The 23,969-nt window shown below is 41.4% G+C and overlaps 1 protein-coding gene across 1 annotated transcript in view; it reads left to right on the top strand.

Moving 5' to 3' along the window:
• Positions 1-2,866: 2,866 nt before the first annotated feature.
• The window catches only part of GPR141 (G protein-coupled receptor 141), a 33,515-nt gene continuing 12,412 nt past the window's right edge, over positions 2,867-23,969 (top strand). Inside the window, exon 1 of the mRNA XM_033088056.1 lies at positions 2,867-3,060. The gene's annotated coding sequence lies outside the window, so the exon portion shown is untranslated. The remainder of the gene's footprint in view (positions 3,061-23,969) is intronic.

Raw genomic sequence — 23,969 nt, 5'->3', positions numbered from 1 at the left:
ATTATTATCTTCTAGCTTTAAAATTTATTTAGATTTAGCCATGTATCTACTCTTTCTTTTGCTCTTCGTTTCTGTGTGTAGTTCTGACCTCAATCTTGGATGCACTTCTGCTCTTCCTGAATAATTCCTTTGCCTATTTCCCTTAATTCATGTCTGCAGGTAACAATTCATGGTAGTTTGGGTTTCTCTGAAAATGTTATTATTTGACTTCAAGATAATTAATAAACCATTGGATGAAGAATTCTAAATTGGCAGTTATTTTCTGTCATAATTTTGAAGATGTTCTTCCATTTCTTTTGGGTTTTGTTGTTATTGTTGAGAAGTTTGTTTTTACTCTTATTGTTGCTTATTTGAAAGTAATTTTTTTCCTCAAACTGATTTTAAGATTTTTTTTCTTCTTGTTTGGTTTTTAACAATTTTTCCAGGGTGTGGATTTTCTTTATTGCTATCCTGTTTGGGGTTCATAGTACTTCCTGAGTCTATGTCTTTTTAAAATTTATATATATATACACATATGTGTATATATATATATATATATATATATATATATATATTTCATTTCCAGCCTCTTTAAGTATTGCTTTCGCCCAATTCTTTCTCTTCCCTTTCTCTAGGACACCAATTATGGGCATGTTAGACCTTTTCTCTGTGTTCTTTATGTCTTCTATGTGATTTTATGTATGTTTTACCCTTCTTTTCCTTCTCTATTCTTCAATCTGATATTTTCTACTGACCTATTCCAGTTTTCATCTTCTGTGTCTAATCTATTAGCCCCCGTCAATGAAGTATTTAATTTCAGTTACTTTGTCTTTCAGTTTCAGAATTTCCACTTGATTTAAAAAATATAGGTTGTAGTATAAATATAAAATTCTCTGTATTTCATCTTGTTTCTACAAACTATTGACCAGTTATTTTAAAGTTCCCTCAATCTTCTATTTCCTTGTGCATCTGTTTCTGTTTTCTGTTTATTTTGATAGTATTGGTTATTTAGTCTTGTCTCCTGACACACTTGTTAAGATTTATTGAAATGTGGACATTGCACCTACGGATTTGAGAGGTGATTTGCTGATCTGCATAGGCCTGTCATTCTCCAGAGATTCCTTTTGCATGGGGTTGGAGGAGGCTGTTATGATGGTGGCAAATCCCCTAATCTATTCAGCGATTATCTAATTTAGTTGATTTGAAATTGGGCTTCAATCTTTGTGATGCACAGTATTTCTACTTCATGTCCTCTCCTAATGTCTTGCCCTCCAGGGGTCCCACCTGAAAGCTGAAGTTGACTACAGGGGCACCACTTCCTGGGTGATCCCTGGACTCTAATTTTGCATATGAAGCAGATGTCCTTCACATCTGGGCTTCCTAACTACCCCCTTCCTACTCAATTTTTCTGACTCTCAGTGGCCAATTACTAATCAGCAGTACCTTGAGTAAAAAGCGGAGCTGAGAATCAGATTCCCTTCTCCTAAAGATTTTGTTTCTTTAGGTTCTCACTGTCTGGTCAATTTTCTAAAGACTTCAAATCAATAGGTTTTATATTTTATCTTTTTTTTTTTTAGTTGTTCTCAGAAGGGGGTTTGTCTGTAACAGTCTTCTCTACCTTTACGAAAATTTGAAATTTCTCCAGTATGAGTTATTTTGAAGCATATAACATTTTTACTCCTATAACACAAAGATTACATACCTGCTGAAACTGAAGACTTTCCAGATGTAGAATTCTTCCCTTGAAACTAAAAAAGCAAGTCAGGTGCACTTAACATAATATGTTTGGAATGAGAAGAGGAACAATAGAAAACAAGAACTGCAAACTACCGCATTTCCCCGAAAATAAGACCTAGCTGGACCATTAGCTCTAATGAGTCTTTTGGAGCAAAAACTAATATAAGACCCGGTCTTATTTTACTATAATATGATATGATATGATATGATACAATCAAACTGGGTCTTATATTAATTTTTGCTCCAAAAGACGCATTAGAACTGATGGTCCAGCTAGGTCTTATTTTCAGGGAAACACGGTATTTGCTGAGAATATTAGTGTTCCAGCATTGAAAAGGAGGCCAGAAATGACCAAATTGTAATTCTAATTAGGATCTTTAAAGTAGAGAGAACCCAGGAGTGGTACAAGTTTGGTGCTCCCATATTTTTTTAAAAATGAAGACATGTCAAATTAGAGTTTAAAAATGGGAGTATTGAAATGTTGACATTTCATAAATTAACATTTTAAACTCACAGATTTCTACACATTATCATGTAATTTACAAGATAATTACAACATTTAAAATATTAATTTATAGTGTTGCATACAACAGTAGGCAAATTAGAGCAGTTTGAGGAACTTGATTTCCTTTCAATCATTGCGTTATGTCTCTGTGACTGTGTGTGCAGCTTCTTTTGGAGACGATGTTAAGGGTCTAAACATTAGGTGGTGGACAAATGCACTCCCCTTCTCTGACATTCTAATGGCCTCTGGTTTAAACATCCTCTGTCTTAACTCTAATTAAATGTGCTGATCATAGTGTCTTTTGCAGTGTGAAGTCCCCAATGGGGCACAGAACAACTCTGAATTTCCTGAAAGGAAATACTATGTATATTACATCTATATGATATAGAGATATTCTATTTATCTTCTTTTACACTAAACACAGCAAAGTTTATCTTCCCTTTTTGCTTTTCATAACTTCACGGTCTTTTTTTTTCCTCATTCTCTACAAAATTCAGTTTGAATGAAATTTTAAAAACTACACTCTTACAATAGTCATGAAACTTTAATACGTATTTCCTGAGAGTTGGCCTTCTGTAATTTTGCAACTTGGGACTGTTCATCTTTAAGAGCTTGGTTCTTCAATGCTCGTGGGTTTGAAATGGTTTTGAGGTTTTGTGGCGGTTGTTGACGCTCTGCGGAACTTAGAACACTTGCTTCCTTGTGCTTGGCCAAGCCTTGTGAGTGCACACAGACCATGGAGGCGCCCAAGCAGTCTTGCTACTAGAAAAGAACCCTGTGTGGAAGTCTGACAGGTGGCCCATCTCTGCGCCTCCTCCTGAGGAATCTGGCTTTCCCAGGTAAGTGCAGAAGACATGGGCAGCTGGGGAGGTGGGGGTGGGGGTCACACAAATGAAAGTTATGCATAAAGAGGGCAGGTGGAACTGGCCGGTGCAGTTCTAATTCAGAATCTTCGTCTTGCTGTAAAACGCAAAGTTCCTAACTCTGACCAGACTCCTTCTTTATAGGAAGTGCTCAACCCTTCCTATGTAGTAAGCACTACAGTAAAGGTGACACCCAATTTTCATTATTGGTTAAATATGGACAGAATGGTTTCAGAATCTGTCAAAAATAAAAGGGACTCTGGCTGACACGTTAGAGAGATCTCTAGGGGATCTGGTGTTGCATTTACATATTGTTCAGATGCTTATCTTTTAGGCAGTTTTATTTATTTGTTTATTTCCACTATGAAAATCTTTAAACTCTATTACTGTAATATTGTCATATGCAGTTTGAAACCACTCTGGCAGCCCTAATCAATATAAGAAAACAATCAATAGCATTGGGGCACTTTGAAATTTCTGAAAGAAGTATATTCAAAATAACACATATAATAATGGTTATTGTAACTCTTTTCATTCCATTTTTACAGTACTACCTGACAGGAGGAATCTGAAAAAAGTTAAGGGCAACATCTGTTCAAATAATTTCACATTAAGTTCCTTCTATACCATTATTTCCTTTTTACAAAAGTATTGCATTATGTGGAATGGAATGGAATGCAATATTTAAAAAAACAAGTCAGTAATGCACAACATGAGTCTAAGAGTTTAGTCTTGCTTCTTTAACAAATTAGTAATATGATTTTGGATGGGTCACTTAGTTCTCTGGATTTCAACTTCCTACACAACTGCACAACTATTTATCCAAGAAACTATTATATTAAGTACTCCAGATTTACAACTCCCTGTTTTCTTTTATATTGGGTTTAAATCAATCAATTAGTCAATATTTTAATTGATCAATTAGGAGTAATGAGAAGACTGATAGCTAAAGAATGAGCTGGTATGAATTCTAGTCCTGTTTCCTAGTAATTGGCTGAGTGATTTGGACAATATTTTCTAACCATTCTAGGCCAGGCATTCGTCAATTTTTCCATAAGAGACTAAAGAGTACATAGTTTAGGTTTTGCAGGCCAAGATTGAAGGAAACATGCAGGTACTTACATAACCATTTAAAATGTAACCATTTAAAAAGGTAAAAGCTGTTCTTAGCTCACAGGATGAACAAAAACGAGAGATGAGCCAGATTTGGCCTCAGGGCCATAATTCTCCAATCCCTGTTCGAGGCAATGATTTTTAACAATTATAAAATGGAAGATGTAGACTGGATTATGTGACTCCGGAGGAGTTCATGGATGAACCTCAGGGTGATCCAAGTATGCAGAAGTGGTATACAAAAGCCTGCATATGTAAATATGTGCTTTTGTAATAGAAGAAGAAAGGTCCACAAATTTCATTAGATTTTCATTGTGGTCCATAACCCAATTAAATTTAAGGACCATAGGACAAGCTGATTTGTAATGGTTTCCAAATCTAAAATTCAACGCACCTACAAAATGTTTATTGGGTGCCCACTATGTGTAAGCTACTGTGCTAGCACTCTAAGAGATGTTAGCACATTATGACTAAAATAATGTGTCAAAAATATTTTAAAGAAGATTTAAATATGTGCAAATTAGTGATATCCTTCAAAGTAAACATTGAGCAAAATTTTGTAATTGGTCAACATTTCTGAGCTATTACTTTGCAAAGTGTCTTCAAATCTAGTATGAGTTATGTCAAAATATTCATAAAATATTCTTATTGTTGCATCCTTTTTTGATGACAGTGGTATTATTCATGACAATCAAAATGAAACAATCTAAGCAGAGTCTCTTTCCTAAAAATATGACTTCCTTAATGTCAGGGACTATGCCTTTTTCATCTTTGTATTCTGGAACAGTATTTGTCAAATGCTAAGTATTCAACATCTCTGGAATGAATGTATGAATGCATGAATGAATGAATGGACGAATGAATGAATGGATGAAAGAATGAAAGAATGAATGAAAAGATGAAGAGACACCATCATTGAGATTACCCTGTTTCCCCAAAAATAAGACCTAGCTGGACAATCAGCTCTAATGCATCTTTTGGAGCAAAAATTAATACAAGACCCCGTATTTTATATTATAGTATATTACATTATTATATTACATTATTACATTACATTATTACATTACATTATATTACATTATATTATATTATATTGTATTATATTATATTATTAGACCTGGTCTTATACTATAGTGAAATAAGACCAGGTCTTACATTAATTTTTGCTCCAAAAGACGCATTAGAGCTGATTGGCTAGGTCTTATTTTCCGGGAAACACAGTCTATGCATTAGAAACTGAAAGCTAGAACTCAAAATGCTCTACAAATAGTAATTGCTAAGTCCAAAGATTGCTTCTCTTTTCAACTTTGGACATAATTGTGATTTCAAAATACTTGGTCAACTGAAGATTGCAGTTCCTGGGGATTAAGTCATTGTTTTAAAAGAGTTTGATTGGTTGCCTTTAATTTACGAGGGAGAGAGAAACACTTCTTACAGACTGCCCTGCAAGCTGGTCTCTGGGATGGGGTGACTGGAGAGTGAAATTTCCTTAAGGAAGGAGCAGCAGTCAGCGCCTGAGTGCTTTCTGCTCTGAGACTGGGTAGGAGTGGAAGCATTAAGCATAGATGTCCAGGAAAACCATCCAACAGTCAGATGTACTAGGACTTAGCATACCGCTCTGCTCTCCGATAAAGAGGTCAGTGTGCCCCCCACGGCCTGGCCAGCGGATGCTACTAAAATTTGAGCACCCTTCACTGGGGATTCCTTGCAGCTACATGAGGAAGGGGAGGACTTGTGATCCAAATGCACCTCTCTTCTCTCTCTAGGACTGATTTCATTTTCTGAAAGAGACATTCAGTCTACGACAGCTGGTTTATGGTCCACTCACTTCTCCAGGGAAATTTAAATCTCAGGATTTAAACACTTTAAGAAATGTAGACGAAAAGCACGCACAGCTTTGTATATATCTCGTGTCATGCCGGAAACACTCTTATTCAAAAGAGGGCCTCCCCTCCTCCCCTCCAGTCGTTCCCCTGCCCCTCAGAAGCTGGTAGGGACACAGCCGCGCACTATTCACTTGGGGATGTGATTTCGGGGTGCACCTGTACAGTATCCCTCCGCACTGAACGGCACACTGAGGTCGTAGTCTGGAGCGCCGGGGTGTGAGGTTAATCCCAGACACAGTCTGAGGATAAACCCTTCCTAAATGGACCCTCAAATGCATAAGCCAGTGATGCTCCTGGCCCAAGGTCTCGCTTAAGTGATGACAGGAAGCTCGGCCCCTCCCCAAGGATTTCTGAGAAGCCCCGGGCGGAACTGCCCTGTTCTACAAACCCAAAACAGCGGGCGTCCCCCCTCCTCCCGGAGCTCTGACTGCTGCCCTGAGATCCATCTGCAGACCTCATCTGCACCTCTCTGGTCGGCTTCACCCCAAAAGACGGACAAGCCCCTCCAGTTCCCTCTCAAACACAACTAGCTTGAGTTTGTGACGGACTTCTTTTGGGCAAACTTTTGGACCAGATAAAACTATTTCAGGTTTTGTGGGCCATACAATTTCGGTCGCAACGACTCAGCTCTCCAGTTTTACTGTGACAGCAGCCCCAGACAGTATCTAAGTGGATAGGAATAGCTGTGATCAGATAAAATCTTCACTTACAAAATGAGGGTCTGGCCTGTAGGCTCTCCTTCCCTGGCCTGTGAACTATATTGAAGGCTTGATGACAACTTAAAAAAATGATAACGTTGTAGAGGGAAATGAAACACTCGAAGCGAAAGATCATCTGCTAAGCGCATTGGTGCTTCTTCCTGGGGGTTCCCAGCTGCCATCGCTCCTTCGCCCGCGCAGGTTTGAGTCCAGGCTACTGGGGCCGACTCATCATTCCTAGGCAGGGGTCTTCTCTCCTCCTTACCTGCATGTCCATAAACCCAGGTTTCTCTCTTCCTGTTAAGCCCCAGTTAGAGGATATCCACAATAAGTTCGAATAATCATCTCTGAAGAGCAGGCCCACTGATCAGAAATCTAGGTCTGGGCTTCTGCCATACTCAGAGTGGCACTTCCCTTCCATTTGTACTACGGAAAGGCTCACCAACATTCTCTTTTCTTGCCCAAAGGGAGGGTCTGCCCCCAAAGACAAATTCTTTCCTGTTCCGTGTCTCCTGGTGTGTTAGAAAAACTACCCAGTCTCTCCCTCCGTGTGTCTCCTGCACTGCTCACACAGAACCCTTCACTTCTCACACTTCTGGTCATCAAACGTGTGGGGTCTTTTCTCCCACACCACGCAATTCTCCACATCAGCTGTGTGTCCAAAATTTAACTCAATTCTGATGCTCTCGACCTGAGATAGTGTCAGATGCCACCGCTTAAGGTCCGAGTCCCACAAGACGCCCCCCCCCCGCCACATTTTAGATGCCAGTAGCCAGTAGTAGGCCCTTAGGTTACCCACAACTTCTGTCCAATTTGGCTACCCCTTGACCCCCTCCTTGGGTTTGCTCACAGACCTCAGGTAAACGTTGACTGACATTTACCGGCTTACTAAAGGATACCATACAGGCTACAGATGACCAGCCAGACGAAGAGATACGAGGGCAAGGCCTCGGAGGGGTCCCAGCAAAGGAAATTGTCCCCGAGGAGCTGGGGTGCGTCACCCTTCCAGCAGGGATGTGTTTGCGACCTAGAAGCTCTCTGAACCCTTACCCTTGGGATTTTTATGGAGGCTTCATCACACAGGCAGGACCAATTGTAGCCCCTGTTCCCTATCGGGGGGAGATAATGAGACATGCCCAGGACATAGTGTTATTCAATAATTATACCCTTCTTTCCTCCGGCCACCATCGTACATGTTTTAGTTTTAATAATGCCCACAAATAAAACAAACTATCCCCACTCATCTCGCCGTGCTGCCTGCCAGGGACTTTCAGCCAAAGACCAGGAGCACACCTCAGTTGCACAACTTGGGCTTATTACGTACTGGATGCCTCAGTGAGATGACGTTGGAAACAACCTCTTCCAGGATTTTGGCTTCAGTGGGGTGATTGAGAAGAGGGTCTAAGAAAGGGGGGCTTGCCTGTACCGGACACTAGGTGTCAGAAAGCAGATATGATTTTATGTTTCAGTGAAGAAATAGCAATTTTAACCAAGAAAATGGGGGTTCAGTATTTCCTGGGTGGCCCAGTAGCCTTGTTTTGTCTGCGCTTAGACAAAATTACACAGGGGCCATGTTTTGTCTCCCTTTTCTCTTTGTCACTGCTGAAATAAACAGAGTGCAGGGGAAAAGCTGACACTTATCTAAATAGTCACTGACACTTATCTAAATAGTCACTGAAATGGAGAGACTGAACAATTATTGAGCACTTACTATACCCAACATGGTGCTAAGCTTTGATCCTCCAATGCCTGCACTAGATTGTCTACGTAAGGGGGAATCTGAAGCCTGATCTAGCAAACTTCTAATGGCGAAGGGCTTCCGGTCTGGTGCCCTGCCACCTCGTCGGTACCACTAGGACCCGGGAATAAATTCCTGCCCTAAATATACTGACTCTAAATAGACTGCCTTCAACTTTCCTTACAAAAGAAAAAGTAAATCCTTTGATCCATAATTAGAGACTGGCAAGATTTGGGTGGGATAAAAAGATGGTAAATATCGTGGGCTTTGTGGGCCATACAAGTCCCTGTTGTGACTATTCAGCTGCCACCGTAGCAGGAAAGCCACCATAGAGCATATGTGAACACATGCATGTGGCTGTGTTCTAATAAAACTTTACTTATCACATCAGTTGGCAGGTGGGGTTTGGCTTTTGGGCGGCAGTTTGCAAACCTCCGATCTAGATTATGAAGCGCCAAAAATGTCAAATCAACTTGGATTTTTACAAAGTGTTTTACATTTGAAATCATTACATATGTGTAAATTGTTCATTTAAAGAATATAAATATGCGTAATAGGTAAACATGTATAAATATAAATGTGGTGTCTTATTTTTACCAGGGGTTTATTTCACATAAACCGCCAATTTCCGAGCATGGCAGAGACTCAGAACGGTGCCTCAGACCCTTTGCTTTTCTGACCCTATATAGTGGGAACTGGGCCTTGAGAGGCCGAAGGGCCTATCTGCCAGCCAGTCTGTGCTTCCTAATGTTGTTCCTCAAAGGATCACTCTTGTTCACTAAACTGAAGCTCCGAGAGGTAAATACTTGTCCTCAGTTCATCCAGATGGTGACAGAGCTGGTGTTAAACCCTACATGCTTTTCACTGTAACCTATGCCTCAATTTAATAAATTATTGAATGGATGGCTCCAGGGCATAAGATCTTTGGGTTCCCTTCTGAATCATCAAAGAAGGAGTACTATACGATGACAATAAACTTAGTGCAAAGTGCATTTTGTTACAGTCTGACTTTTTGGAAAATTGGGGTGGGGTGGTGGTGAATGTGGAAACTGGAGTTCAGTGCTGTAGTAGCGGAGGGGCACTGTATGCCCAGCCTCCGCGGCCAGCTCCCTTCTCATAGATTCCTCTTTCATTAAGGCATAACATAAGGCCCTGGCTGAAATCAGAGGTCACCTACCACCACCACCAGGTCAGGCTGTGTCCATTGGTGACGTGAGGGTGGAAAGATGGGGTGGGGCCTAGGACAGGAAAGGTTGAACTCCAAACCTCTCCAACCACATGCTATGCCATTGCTGTTGGTTAAAAGGAATTTTCAATTAGAATCCTCGTTCGCCAAATATGCAGAAAAAATACAAGTGTGCGTGGGTAGCTGGCACATGTGGAGTCGTGTCATTTTATACTTAAAATTGAATATCATATGCTATTTTTCCATGCCAACTAAAGCACATGTAATGTACACATTATCTTGTACACCCAGCTCCTACATATTTCTATGGATATGGCCCAGTGGGCAATGTTCTGCATTGTAGAAAAGTCCGACCTATGTTCTTCGCTCCCACCAAGCTTAATTTAAAAGCCACCAGGAAATCTCTGAATAACCCAGCCGAGGTGTTTCATTCTTCCAGTCCAGCCAGGACTTGCACCGTCAGCCTGTCCTACAAAGCAAACGTGGACCCCATGATGCATGGAACTGTGTCATTGAGATGGGACGTCATTCTAGGGAATCTTTCCCTAGGAGTTTCATTTGAAAACTTAAGGACAACAAATCAGTCATACGATTCACTTGTGACTTAGTAAAAACACGTCCTCCAAATGCTCCAAATGGAATAAGGCAGAGAGAGACAGTATGACTGTTTTTCCTGAGCCTCTTTCCTTCACCAACCTTTTATTATAGATTATATGTGACACAATAGTATAAAAAACAAAATTAAATAACAATGAAGAAAATGGTAGTTTCTATACATTTTTTGTATGTTTGAATGGGTTGTCATGCGACGGGAGACTTTTGACAAGGACTGTCGTGTCCCGGTTCAACTCTGCCTCCCTTTCATTTCACCCCCTACATTTAGAAAACAAAAATACAGGACTCTCAGTTAAATTTGAATTTCAGATAAGTAGTGATTTTGTTTGTTTGTTTGTTTGTTTATCAGTAAGTCCCAAATATTGCAAGGGATAGGTATACAAAAATTTGTTGTTGTTCGTCTAGATTTCACATCTAACCAGGTATCTGTCAACTCTCCACACCAATCCTTAAGGTTCAGTTCTCACAGAGAGAGGTTTCTGCTTGACAGAATCGGATTGGATTTCCTGCTCAGCCTCATAGGAGCCCTTAGGCAATCTACTCAACCACAAGGTAGTAATTCATTTTGTAGAGAGTTGTTTTAGGGATTAAAAGGAGAGAATGCAAATAAATCCCTACCTCAGGGCCAGGAATAGGCGGCTGCTCAACAAACATTGGCCAAATGCTCATTTCCTTTCTTTCCTTCAACTTTCAGTTCAGCCCCTAAACTTTCCAGAAAGAATGAGGTGCTGCTTCCTTTTCCTCATAGTTGGCCGTCCCAATTTCTACTACAGCATTCATTTTATATCACTTAAGGCCTGTTTTGTAATAATGATGACAGAGATACATCGATTCCTCCCTCCCTCCCTTCTTTCCTCCCTTGTTTTCTTTTGAATCAATCGGACTTGCTTTTACTTCATTTCATTTTCTTCCCTTTCCTAGTTTGGAAGATATACATTCTATTTTTATTATTTTAGTGCTTTCAAAGAAATATGAACTTCCACATTCATTTAACAACCCTGAAGTTTTAAACAATGTCTCACTTTCTCCCCAAACAATACACAGCTCTTAGAACACACTGACAGAGAATACGATATGGTTGCCTAGTATGTTAGCCTTGTCTTGTAATTTCGTCCAATAAATTAGATATTAGGGTTATTGATTTATACAAAATCTGTTTAGATTTACCCATATATTCACAGTGTCTTTGGTTAACATTTTTTCCTGTATTACTTAGACTGTCCTTCTTACATAACTGTCTCTCTTCCTTCAATATGGCCCCTACGTGTTCCTTTAGTAAGGACAAATCGGTGTTACCGCGTTTCAGTTTTGTTTGTACAAAGGTCATTATCATGCCCACATTCTCAAAAGGTAATTTTGCTGGGTGCACTTCATAGGATAATGGTCATTTGTACTTATTGTTTTTAAGATAATACCCTACTGCTTTTAAGAAGCCAGCTGTCTGTGTAAAAACCTTTCTTTTTAGGTGATTTGCCTTCTTCAATGAGCTGCATGCAGCATCAGCATCTCATTTTTCCTTAGCATTTGGCAGGTTCACTCTGCTGTGTCCAGTTACAGATTTCTTTGTATTCACCCTGCTTAACATTTTTTTGACCTTACCAAATCTGATGATTGGTATTTTTCATCAGTTCTGGAAAATTCTCAGCCATTCTCTCTCAAAAAATTGTCCTTACTTTGCTCTCTCTTTCTATTGGGTATTCTGGAACAAATTTAACCTGAATGTCACTTTTTTTTTTTTTTATGGTTTCTTGATGTAGCAGAGTTGTTGAGAAACAGCTGAAGCCAGACTCTCTGGGTTGACTATTACAACTGTCTCTCATTAGGTGTGAAATTTGGGCAAATTTCGTAACCTACGAGTACTTGTTTGCTCATCTCTAAAATGGGGGTGCAGCAGTACCTACCTCATGGCACTGCTGTGAGGGTTCCAAGAGGAATTACATGTAAAATGTGAAGGAAGGTTTCCAGTGTTTGCTTTTACTATTTTTTTTCCTTCTGTGCTGCATTCTAAGCAACTTTTTCAAAAAAAAAAAAAAGTTTTATTTTGCCTAATATGTCCTTTGCGATGCCCGTTCTATTGGTATATTTTTCATTTTCAAAAGTACAATTCTGGTTATTTTTCAAACTGTCTGATCTATTTTTTAGTCATTTACTTTTCCTATATCATTTTATTTCTTCGTATGTTTACATTTGCACCGGCACTTGCTTCTGCCAGGTACCCAGAAACCCTGGGCCATTCTGAAAACTGCTTGTATCGGCCTCCCCTGAATATGTGGGAAAAACACTGAGGGAGGAGATAGGGTAGGGCGAGTTCTCTGACTTGATAAACCTGCTTTGAAATGACTATGAAGGTCTGACAGAAAAGAAACCAAAACGTGAGATTGAGACAGTGGTTTTCATCCTTCAGGGCCCATTGGAAATATTGGGAGAGCATTAAAAACTACGGGTGCCTCGGCCCCTTCCCAGAAGTGGGAGCCATGCTTTGCTGTTCTTCAAATGCTTCCCAGGCAATTCTACTGTGCAGCCGGCATGAAGGCACCAACCAGAGACTCGTGGAAACAACCTGAAACCACTCCAAGGGTTCCCAAGAGGGAGGGATTTCATGCAGAGGATCAGAGGCTGCCAGGGCGCTGGAAGGGCCCAGGGAGTGAACACTAGGGGAGCTGCAGCTGGTTTTTGGAGGAGGGGAACAGGAAGTGCAGGAATCTCCGGAAACCACTGAAGACTACACAGCTACTTACGCTCTAAGGAGGGTGGTTCAGAGCAAGCCTGAGAGCCTCCTCCTGCGTGGCTGGTCTGCTCTCTCCCAAAGCCCTCTGGCCTAAATGCTGTTGACACAGCCAAAGTGATGGCTCTATTTAGTTTCACCTTCAGATTGTCACAGGGACACCTCTTATTATCAGTGGCAACGACCACTACACTCTGTGGCCAAGAGTCTAGAGGACACAGAGGAAGGGAAATGATGCAAATCTGTCAGGTTGAGAATTAGGGGCATGGGACAGGTGAGTCTCCAACATGCAGAGCACAGAGGGGCTCAGGCCCATCAGGAAATCTGAACACCCACATGCTTAGGAGCACTTCACAGATTCAAAAAGGCTTGAGGTGAAGTCTCCCAGTGGAGAGAACTTTTCTTGGTCCTCAAGATTTCCGTAAGTACCAAGACGAAGCGGGAATATCCCTTTTTCCCCCTGTGATGCCTGTAACTTTTCTGGCCGTGCTAAAGAACTCACAAATGAATGGCAAAAAGGATCTGTAAGAAGAGTCTTAGTCAAACGAGTTAAAGGCTATACTTAGCAGAGATTCCGCTAAATCCAACCAGTGGTGTGGCTGCATGATAAGTGCCTTGCAAATGCACCTACAGACAAAGAAAACGCGTCTGATACCAAAGCTCGGGTTCTCTAGTCTTCACAGCAGTCCCTCTGTATAAGCGAGTGAGGGTGTGAAGTCTGTAGGTGTTTTCCAGATAAATCATAATGATTGACCATCAGCCCTTGCAAAGAGACTGACTGGAAAATAAGAGAAGCCCCTCTCATGTTGTGGCTCTCCTCTTATTCCCTCTTCCGGCGAGTAACCACCCTCCTGGTCACTTCTACAGCCTCTTCCTCTTCCTCTTTCTCCCCTATGCTTCTCCCAACCTTCTTCTCCTCTTCTTCTTTTCTTTACCTTCTTCCTGTTCAAGTGTTTGGTAGTGGAGCTGGGCTGAGATGTGGTCAGATGTGTGAGGTTTCTCAGTGGTGGCGCAACCTCAGCTTCTCTGCCCGCCCGCCCAGGGGGAAAACATCACCCGAGAGTCAGGCAGGCACATCTGAACCTCCCAGACTTTCCCCTGTCATATCAATATTGACCGTTCATTGCTTGCCAAGATGATCCTAAGTACTTCTATAAAGAGCTCTTAGAGCCATGATTTACATGTAGTACGTTTGTGTGGTATCATTACGAAAATGTTCACAACTACCTTACAAAGCAGACAATCTTACTATCTCCATTTTATAGATGAGGAAACGATAGGCTTAGGGAGATCAACTCTCTGGCTCAATTTCAAGCAGCTAATATCCCGATCAAGTGGCAAGCATCCCGCTGTGTGCTGTTTCCCTGGTTGGAGCATGTTTATGCCGCTGGTTCTGCCATTACAGTCTAAGAAGGCCATTGGCAAACTGGGGTGTCCAGGGAGTCTGGCCATCTGAGGAAGGTCCCAGAAACCATGCTATCTTTATCACCCGCACCAATGATGAACATTTATGAAGTGCAATTTCTATACATGTCCTATGATGTGTTTTATGTAGGTTATAGGCATGCAAGTAAAACACTTAGTACAACAACTTTTTGAAATATGTAGCATTATAATCATCCAATTTACAGACAAGGAGAATGAAGTATGGGGATATTAATGAAGTAACTTGCCCAAGATGGTCCAGCTAGTAAATGATAAAGGTAGGACTCCAGAGCCAAAGCTCAGAATCCTACACTCTGGGGGAAACCTTAGTTATAAGCCTGAATAAGAAAAGATGGTAGGGTACAGAAACTGAGAAAAAAAGAGCAGATAGAAATGTTCAGTTGATGAAGAAATAGCACTTAGAAAGGAAAGCATTTATATAGTATAGCTGCCAAGAACAGAATTATGGTGAAGTAGTTACAGGGAGGCTGACTTCTGTACAAATATAATGAAGAACTTGTCTACAATAATTTTTGTCTAACAATATCACAGACTGCCTCGTAAAACAAGAGGGGAATTCTATGGTGCTGGAAGTGTCTGGATATGAAAAACTTCCCAAATTGAAAAGAACATTGGTGTGTGTATGAACCTCTGAGATACCATATGACCTCTAAGATGCTTTGGATCTAGAAGTCAGCTCATTTGAATCACCACAGCAGCACAGCAGATTTAAGGATATAAGGCCATATCGAAGCATGAGGAGGAAAAATGGTTGAACTTAGGTAAAAAAATTAATTCAGTCACTGAACCGACCTCTGCATTCAGTCTCTGATTATGCCAGCATTTCTTTTCAACTGTCTCCTTACAAATGACTTGGCAAATAAGTCGGCCCCAAATATTCTGCGTTCTAATTAAGCAGAGTTGTTCTTCCTGACTTTACTTTTATATTACAAATACACGTACTTCCTCTGCAGTGTAATGGGAGCACCAACTAGGTAGTGACAAAGTGAGGTGCCATTTGCAGGGAGTAGTGAAAGCTAAAGCTGAGCTCCCGAGATCTGGGAAAATGAGGAATGGTGTCATATCTGAGAAGAAGGCAGTGCTTGCGGGAAAGGCATGTGTCCAGGCGGGAAAGGCAGGTTACCTCAGGAACTGGTGCGGGGGGCAGGGAGGCATAGTCAGGGTATTGCTCCCATATAGACGAGCTCCTTTCCTTGCATAACCACTGGCTTCTTTATGCGAGATGGCCAGAGCACTGACAGGATGTCAAAGCCCACATGCCTTGCGTAAATACCCATTCAAATAAGTAACAATGGCTACCGTTTTCATGTTTCATAGCTTACAATGCATATCAGGTATGGCATCTCATCCAAGCCTTCTCAACATTTTACACACTAAGGAACCTGTGTACTTAAAGGCTTATAAAGAATCTCTCACATATAGTGTCATGTTTACCTTCCAAACGACCTTGAGACGGAGGAGTTATTGAATTGTATTTTTAACTGAGACAAGGCAAACTATACAGAGATGCACAAGCCACAGCACCTATTCTGAGTGTTTGCTGCAGTTTTGTTTCTGTCACCGAAGGCATTATCGTCGGGCAATTAAGAAATATAGGGCAATTCTGCATGGTGGAGAAATATTAGAACTTACAGGCTAAAAAATGTTTTTATGACTATGAAGATAGCATTCTTATTATGGCAGAAAATTTGGAAAACTTTGAAAGAGTATGCAGAAAGAAATAAAATTCATGATCCAACTGCCCAAAGCAACTACTCTTAGATAACTTGATATGGTCCCTTTCAATAAATACATATATTCATATTATAGAGATCATAGTGTAGAAACCGTCTTGTCTTTATTTATCACAGGAATTTTCTATCTGATTTAATATTTCTTCCTAAGCATCATGTTAGTGACACAGTAGGTCATATGGATATAACATAATTCATGTATTGTTAACAAATCTCTTTACATCTAGTGTGTACATTTGCTACGCACTGCTGGTACCTCTTTTAGTAAAGAAGAGAAATTACTGCCTCAGAGAATGATTACTATTTATGAACTGCCATACGTTGCCCAGTTTCCAGAATTGTGGTCCCAATTTCAACTCTAACGAGCAGTGTCACCTCATCTTTGCCAGCATTAAAGATTATCACGATATTGTACTTCACTGATTTTATAGATGAAAAAGTTCTTATCATTATTTTAATTTTCACTTATGTGAAAATCCTTGCTGTCACGGTCCCCTTTCCTTGTTAGCACCACCCATTGAAGGCAGGGATACAGTAACTAGATGTTTCCTGCCAAGGGTGAAGGTCAGACAATCACAAGGGGCTCTCCGGAGGCATGGTGAGTACTTACGGGCGGGGAGGCTGGGGTACCCAAAGCAGGGGCAGGGGCTACAGTGTGTCTGTTGTTTGTCCGTTGGCCTCTGTTTCTTCCATGTGGAGGATTTTTTATTGAGTGAACAGTCTCTGAATGCCTGTTGTGTGCCCAGCATGACTGCACTAAGCATTTTCTCAGCATTTGTTTCGCAGCACGGATTCTCTGTTCACAAAGTGCTCTCTGCGGAGGGTAAAACAAGGACGGGTTCCAAGTAGAGAAACTGACATACCAGGTGATTTGGAGGGAGCCCCACTGGCAATGCTTCCACCGGTGGTACTCACTTGAATCATATTCACTCTTCATCACAGAAAATGGAAGTAGAGCTGTCTTTCACCATCGCTTGTCTTCCTTTGCAAAATGCTTTCTGTCCTTATTCTTTTCATGTGACTCATTGAAAGTGTCATATGGAAAACTTGAAATGCACAGTACAATAGGGAGCGATGAACTCCATGTATCCATCGCCCAGCTATGGCAACTTGACTTACAACTTTATTCTACCTCCTCCAAATCCCGACACCTGAATCCGATGTAATATCATTTTACCCATAAATATTTTGATATGTATCTCTAAAGAGAAGAACCCTTAAGAAACAAAACTGAAATCCTACTATCTTTCCCAAAATAATTGTTTAATATGATCAAATAGCCAGCTACTGTTCACATTTTCTGATTGCCTCGTACCTTTTCTTCAGTTGGTGTCTTGCGTTGGATTGCAAACAAGGTCTAGGCATTGCTTTTGTTGACTTGTTTAGTGATCTTTGAAAAATCTAGAATTCTCTCCTGTCCTTCGCTTTTCTCCAGTGGCAGCTTTGGTTTCTCTCGGTGGGAAATTGTATTTGAGACCCACAGCCTGGGTGCTAGGGATGCTTACGTCACTGTGATGGTCATTAATTCTTGACAGAGCTAGGCAGCAACAGGAAGTTTTTCTTGTTCCGCTTACACTATTTTAATTGGCTCTTTACTTCTGTATATAACAGGATGGTTGTTTCTCCTGAGTTTCAGAACTCCACACCTGCTTAATTAAATATTCAGTATGTTTCTTACAACTAATGGTGGTCTAGGTTCTTTAGGGTGAGAGTGGAGATGGGTCACCACATGATCTGGCTCTTCCTTTATACTCTGCAACATCCATGAATCAAAACGGAATTGAAAAAGGAGTGGGTGACACTGAAATTACTTGGAGTAAAACGACAGAGCTCCAAGGGTCTACTGAGGTACTCCAAGTTGAGCTTTTAGTTTTGTAGACAGACACACCCAGGAGAGAGAGGTGACTTGCTCAGGGACATCTAAATGAGTAGTTCTCACATTTGAACATGGTCAAGAATTGCCTGGAGGACTTGTGAAAACACTGCTGAGCCTTACCCAGAAGTTCTGACTTAGTCGGCCTGGGTGGGGCCCTGGTTGATGGTGACACTGATTGACTTGGAGTGGCACCAAGCTAGAGGTTTCCTGATAAACAACAAAAGTGAGTGTCTTGCTGGCCACAGCCCTGCTGGAGTACAGATGAACTCACTCTGAGCTACCGGGGAACAGATGCTGGAAAGATCACGTCCTGCGGTCCAGAGCAGGTACACTGTGTGTTGGCTATGTGGTTGCCTGAATAGTGTGATTCACGCAGAAGACTGGGCCGCCTCCTGGAGTCTACGCGGTGTCTTCAAGTTTTCATCACAGATTAATTCCTTTAGGTTAATTCCTCCTTTTAAAAATCAGTTCTTTAAGAAATTTATCTACTTCTGCCGACGAATTTATGCCATTGATTTCAATTTAAGCCAGTTTCAAACACCGCCAGGAACCTTTATGTTAGTCGCCTAAGTGCAGGCAATTTCTCTGAAACCCCATAGCTTCTGCTTGTATCCCTCCTTGGCCTTGAATACTCCCTAGAGGATACGTTTAGATATTCTTGAACAGGGAGTGATCTAGCAAACAGGTATCCCAGAGAGGCAAATTCTCAGCTCCAGATAAAAGAGTACACTGATTTACCTGAATGACAGCTGCAAGCTTTGAGTAAATGCAGCTGGGATGTTAGAGGTTTAGAGACCTGAGTCCTCTGATATGGGAAAAACAGATGACAGATACCCAAACAGGCAGGACAAACACATCCACTGCGTAACAACTCAGGACTCTCAGCCCCAGAGCCACCGTTGGGACGAGGTGCCTAGACGCGTTGTAACGCTCCCGTGACATCTGTTCTTCGTCTCCCGTTTCCTACTTGCTAAGTCCTAACATTTGAAGATCCCAGGGAGATAGACTCTCCCAGAGAGAAGTCCCAAGGAAAAGTGGGTGGGGACATTACTGAGTGACAGAGACACTGGCGGGACACATGGAAGAGGAGTGATTGGGTGCCACCTGTGGTTCCCTTGGTAACGGTGACATTCACCTCCGTATTCCCTGCGCTGGCCCTAACAGGCACATATGCTGTTGAAGGAACAAGGACCCAAGGGCTCATGCTGGTGGTTAAGGGACTCAGGGTCCTCGCATGTGTGCCTGCTGTGTGTGAGACAGGTGATAAAGAGTACGAAAGAAACAAAGACAAAAAGGGTACTTTGGGGGTCAATTTTGCCTACTTAATATTGCTGTTGTTTGGACCGTAGGAGCTAGACTGGCATTCATTCCTCACACCACCTTTGTCTGCTTCTGCGAATAATGTATCAGGTTGTGAATCAAAAACCATTTCTTTTCAAAGCAAAGCTGGTACTTGAAAGGTGGCAAAGAGTGCTTGGCTTTCTGGGGGCAATGCATGAGCAGATGGGGGACAGTATTTTAAAAAACAAGACATCTCTGAAAAACGTGGTATTTAATTAGTGACTGCCAACAAAATGCTGTGTATTAAGTCACCCCAAGACTCAGTAGCATGAAGCAGCCGCTGTTTACCCTCGTGGACCTGTGGCTTGCTGAGGGTCGGCCAGTTGGCCTGGGCTCAGCGGGTGGCTCTGCACATCTCAATCCGGCTTGCTCCCACATCCGGTATCTGCTAACCATGCTGGGCAATGCTGGGTGGTTCAGTTGCACCCAGTTGTGCTCTTTCTCCTCTGCCTGGGACCAGCGGCTATCCCAGCATGCTCTTCTCAGGGTCATGGTGGAGTCATGAGAAAGATGCAGAAATATTGTCTCTTAAAGCCTAAGCTCCAAACCAGCACGGTGTCACTTCTACCTTAGCCTATTGGCCAAAGCAAGTCACCTGCCAAATACAAAGCCAAGGGGCTGGAAACACATTCTGCTCCTGCAGTGGGAGGGACTGCAAAGTCACATGTCAGAGGGTGTGCATTCAGGGAGGGGTGAGGCATCCGGCAAATCATGTCCCTGTCGCAAATATATACAGTGCGTTTTCAATTAAGCTAAACATTGGTTCTGATATAAAAACATCAGACAAAATGCCATTAGATTCTGGTGCTAATTTACGCTGTCTTATGCATACATTGTTAAAAACAAAATCCATAGCCTAAGGGATATCTGTTCGGTGCTGAGATTTTTCTTCCTGTTTTGCTGCCTAGATTCTTCTAATTCTTTTTCTGCGTTCCACATGGTCCCCACGTCACACTTGTCTGCACTGAGGTTTATTACTTTATGAAAATTCCCAGACCCTGTATCTGCAATTGCTCCATATCTTTAAACATGCCATTTTCAGTACATGCTATCTTTTTGCTAAAGAACCTCTAATTCACAGTGCAAAGTACCCATTAGCTATATACGCATATTGATGTGACTGAAATCTTATTTCTGTACTTGAGTATTCTGTGTAATGTCAATCATCATCTACCCTGGGCCCTTTCCATCTCTCTGCTATCTTGTTGAACAATTCTGCAATATTGATAATGTAATTTCCATTACGCAAATGGAGAAACTGAACCCAGACTGATTAAATAAATTGCTTAAGACCAAATTGGTAATAATATCAGGATTCAAATACAGTTGTGTTTGGCTGCAAAGCGAATGGTTTTTCTATTATTTTTCTGCCTGTCTTCCATTTCATCATCCCTTTCCAGCCACTGCTGCCCTTGGCCCCACCCCAGACCTGGAGGTCTGGATTTTCCTCTGAGATACAGTGAAGGATAGGTTTGATGGCAGGTATTTTGGTGACAAATGTGGGTGGTAATCCTTTTTATTCTCTTGAGAGCCTATAGGTTTGGCAGGGCATATGCTATTTTTATCCTCTATAAAGCTGAGGGGGTAGTACTTTGAAGTGAAAAGATTTATACAGCCAATAAGTGGCAGAGCTAGGCTCAGGCTATTGTTCTCCTATATTATTTAAATTACTATATTTATTCAGGGTCATTGACAGAGTCTGCAATTTTGCTAATGGAACTACCGTGTTTCCCCCAAAACAAGACCTAGCCGGAAAATCAGCTTTAATGCATCTTTTGGAGCAAAAATTAATATAAGACCCAGTCTTATTTTACTATAATATAAGACTGTGTCTTATATCATATCATATCATATCATATCATATCATATCATATCATATCATATCATACCATACCATACCATATCAGATCATATCATAAATATCGGGTCTTACATTAATTTTTGCTCCAAAAGACACATTAGAGCGGATTGTCTGGCTAGGTCTTATTTTCGGGGAAACATGATAGCCAGTTAACTTGACTCCAAAGGGCTGTATTTTGCTATCATGTTCCAGAAGAGTTTGGGACTAGTAACAGAGGAGGTGTTCCTCACACTGTTACGAGAAAAAGGTAGTGGGTAAAAGACAGTTACTATGCAGTCTTATGGTCTACTAGGTTCTAGAGTGTTAGATGTGTAACAGGATTGTTTAATAACTTGGACCTCCTGGAAACTAACTGCTGGCTACACAGCTTGTTGGGCAATTCTGCATTCTTTGGTGAGTTACATTCTATTGCTCAGGTAGCCATGTACTGTAAATCATATTTTTCTTTCAGTGTATACGGTTCCCTTCTTAAGAATTTCTGTTTCTTAATGAATTTTCAACTTCTATTTACTTGTATCCCATTTGTTATAAAAGAGGACCTAAAGTTGCTGAACATTCAGCTAGGTTTTCAACTCAGACTCTGTATCTAAATATTAAAGAGAACTTCTTCCCACGTAGACTGGAGATCAACAAAGTGCCTCCCACGGGGCCAAGTGTGTTAGGAGCGTTTATTAGGTCAGCTCTATCTATATATGGTGCACAGGACAATACGTGAAAGGTTCCCTAGCCAATAAGCTTCAATTGTCCATGGTGGATAAGATCGAAAGGGAACAAAGCTATGTCCAAACCATGGGTGTCTCTGATTACGAATGGGCCTTCCTAATTATGTGTGTCTCTGAGTAAGGTTAAAATTTACAGCATTTATTAAACACATAATAGCCATCAGCAGGGAATGTGGCCCAGAAAAACGTGGACTGAGGTCTTGTCAGAAGAATGAGAGCTGCTTTCAAATCTACAAAAGGGAAAAGCTATGCTCCTTTCTTCTAGTCTAAAGCGCACGGTCTAAAATAGAATCAATAAAAGATAAATACAAATACATCTCTTACTGTCACCTCCCTTCCCCCCATAAGTTACATAGATGAAGACATCTCTGAACAACTAGGACTAGATAATCAAAGTCTACGTGGACGTTGTGTATGTGCTGATTGGCTGCAACAGAGAAGGGTTATTCATTAATAAACTTTTCAGAGTCTGGTGTCTGTCCTTTGTGTCTCTTGCTGTTCCATCCCTTGACGTTTCCTGACTCCTCCTTCTCTCCCCTAATCTTTTCCAGCCTACCAAATCCCTTCCATCCTTCAGTTCCATCTCAAAGGCAGCATCTCCCCCTAAAGCCTTCCTGGGTTCCTCCCCCCAGCTTAGAGTGTTCTCCCACCACTCTGCTCTCAAAGCCCCATCTCGTTCTACCTTCATGGATTTCCATCGCACGCTTCTGCCTCCCTCACTACATTATAAGCTACTGAGCACAGGACTGTGTCTGCTTTTACTTTGTGTCCCTCATTCATTAACATATAATATTTACACATCTCTTGGGAAAACATAAGCACCTTAAATTAAATGCAGTTTTTCAAAGGTGATAAATACACCAGGAAATAAGTCCCCTGTTTCCATAGCTTTGCAACGTATTCTTTCTCTCTGGCATGAAATGGATCAATTATATGGAAAGTTCCATCATTAAAAAATTCATACAGAGTTAAAGAGATTAGAAGACTTAAATTTAACAAATAGTCAACACAATATTTAGTGTTTACTATGTACCCAGCATCACACTGATACTGGACTAAACAGTCATGGTCACTGCCCTCATGGAGATTCTTGTCAGTGAGGAAAATGCTCAATCAATATACAAATCAACAGAAACATTTACAGTTAGATGTCCTCAATGGCTATGAAGACAGGGAATGGTGATTCGGGATAATCTAGAAGCTTCAGAGAAAATGTGCCCTAGAAAATCATTTCTGCTGGTGGTCCTGACTTGAGACGAATGGAGTGACATCCCTTTGTGGAACTTCTTGAAAAAGCCACTGGTAGGCAAAGGAAAGCTGACATTTGCCCTGAGCAGGAATGAGAGATAAACTGGTACTGGGAGCTCATCCACATTAAGTCTTGGCTCTTCTTAGATCACAAGGGCGATGGAGAACACGAAGACCTGTTTGGCTCACAGAACTTAGGGGATATTGTGAAGTTTCAGGTGCCCAGTGGCAGCTTGGAATGTGCAGACACAGTATGTCAGGCAGAGCCCCACTGTGGGCTTCCGTGACAAGTGTCGTGGGGACATTACTAGAGGTAGGACGAGTAGCCACCTCTACTATTTGTAAATGTGTAAATGGGGAGTTTCATCGGATGAGCTTAACTTTCTCCTGTGATCTGGCGAGGCTGACGTCTGGAGCCCAGCCAGTTTGTACTTGAAAATGTCCATGCAGATCTGGGTGGTTCTGACATTACAGACCCAGAGGTTCTGCCACACGTCACTTTCTTCTCTCGGTACAATGAAAACACCAAAATCACAGCCACCTGTATTAGTTTCCTAGAGCTGCCCTCACAAATGACCACAAAACGTTTATTCTCTCACAGTTTGGAGCCTACAAGTCTGAAATGAAGGGCTGTGCTCCCTCCGAGGTCTCTAAGGGGGAAAACTTCCTGTGTCTTCCAGATTTTGGTGGCTCCAGT

This window comes from Rhinolophus ferrumequinum, chromosome 20, assembly GCF_004115265.2.
Source record: "Rhinolophus ferrumequinum isolate MPI-CBG mRhiFer1 chromosome 20, mRhiFer1_v1.p, whole genome shotgun sequence".
In the NCBI taxonomy this organism is placed as follows: Eukaryota; Metazoa; Chordata; class Mammalia; order Chiroptera; family Rhinolophidae; genus Rhinolophus; species Rhinolophus ferrumequinum.
This window is presented reverse-complemented; position numbering and strand designations above follow the sequence as displayed.